We start from the raw sequence: 1,397 nt of genomic DNA, 5'->3' as shown, positions 1-1,397 counted from the left end.
TGCGCGGCACGGCGGGACGGGGCGCTCCTCCTGTGCCATCAAGCACTCCCGCCTGGACTTCAGAAAGCAGGGAGGCGTCCTGCAGATGTTCGCGGCGGGAATTCCGCTGTCTGACGGCTGGAAATTTGAACTTCCAGCTCGGCGTACATACAACATTCCAGCTCGTGACATACAACATTGCCAAGGTCGAATAAAAGTAGAAACCCTTCCACCACCACCCAGAAGGGTTTTCCGCACTTACCAAGGCAGGCAGCCGCACTGGATGCGCTCAGCGGCACGAGGGAGATCCTTCCCCTCATTTCGCCGTCACTGAAGGTGCAATATCACTCACACTGCAAGCTGTATCTTCAGCTGGGTCTACTTATGGAAGGGTTAGCTTGAACTGACCTTTGAGCAACTCTTCCCTGAACGAAGTACCCTCAGACTACTTTTAGGTGTTAGGACAGAGGAGAAGACTTGTTACAGGAACACCATGGTGTCTTCTTGCCTCTCTAACAGGATAAAAAAGGCTGCACAGAGGTTTGGCATTTGTTTGTCAGAAATACGTGAGGATAAGACAACTCCTGTATCTCAAAAGCAACTGAAACTTCTGACTGCTTGAAAATGAGCATGATGAACAGCACAGGCTTAAGACATGTCACATGTCAGTCTGCCTAAATGCTAAGGAAAAACATAGAGAAAATCTGCATGACAGGTCTGTGGATTGGAGGTGCTGTGTGTAAACAAAAGTACTACATGGATGCTTTGTAGATTTGTCAACAAGAAGAAATGAATCAGCACAATTACCCCAGTAAAACTCAACATGTGCACAACGGTATGTATTTCTAATTCATATGGTATGAAAAGGGTTTAAATTAAACTGTGCTTTTTTGAAATGAGACAGATAATTTGGTAAGTTACATTGATAAACCGTCTTCTGTAGACATGGCATTCCTTGTGTGCACAATAAAAACACATAGTCTTCCAGACTAAAGGATTATCAAAAAATGTAAATGAGCAGGTTTAGTCTCTTTCCATTTTAGAATTTAAAAGATACTGCCTCATTTTTCACAGAGAGATTGTATAACATAGTGGGGAAATGAGTTCCCTGTGAATATAGTGTTTGCTGTAACAAACAAACACTTTAACACATTGTAAAAAAACAAACCAAAACCCGTTTAAAGCTAAAGAAAAGCAAGACTGGTATATAAAGCACAGAAACTTTCTGCTTATTTTAATATTTAACTTTTGTTAACTGCTGTTCTGACAGCCCTTCTTAATTTTCCTATGTTGCAATGCCCTTAAACCGAGTAGTGCTTTGTTGTACTGACAGAAATAAATAACAATAAAAAATCTTTACCATTTTTTACAGAGCTGTTGAGGATTTGCATTAATATGTACGTGAGAACAGAGCAGGA

General features: G+C 41.6%; 1 protein-coding gene across 1 annotated transcript in view; it reads right to left on the bottom strand.

Moving 5' to 3' along the window:
- The window catches only part of SUGCT (succinyl-CoA:glutarate-CoA transferase), a 316,299-nt gene extending 315,915 nt beyond the window's left edge, over positions 1-384 (bottom strand). Inside the window, exon 1 of the mRNA XM_031060861.1 lies at positions 242-384. The gene's annotated coding sequence lies outside the window, so the exon portion shown is untranslated. The remainder of the gene's footprint in view (positions 1-241) is intronic.
- Between the last annotated feature and the right edge of the window lie 1,013 nt (positions 385-1,397).

The sequence above is a fragment of the Geospiza fortis genome, unplaced genomic scaffold (genome assembly GCF_000277835.1).
Source record: "Geospiza fortis unplaced genomic scaffold, GeoFor_1.0 scaffold265, whole genome shotgun sequence".
Taxonomy (NCBI): domain Eukaryota; kingdom Metazoa; phylum Chordata; class Aves; order Passeriformes; family Thraupidae; genus Geospiza; species Geospiza fortis.
Note: the sequence above shows the minus strand (reverse complement) of the source record. Positions and strands in the feature narration are given on the sequence as shown.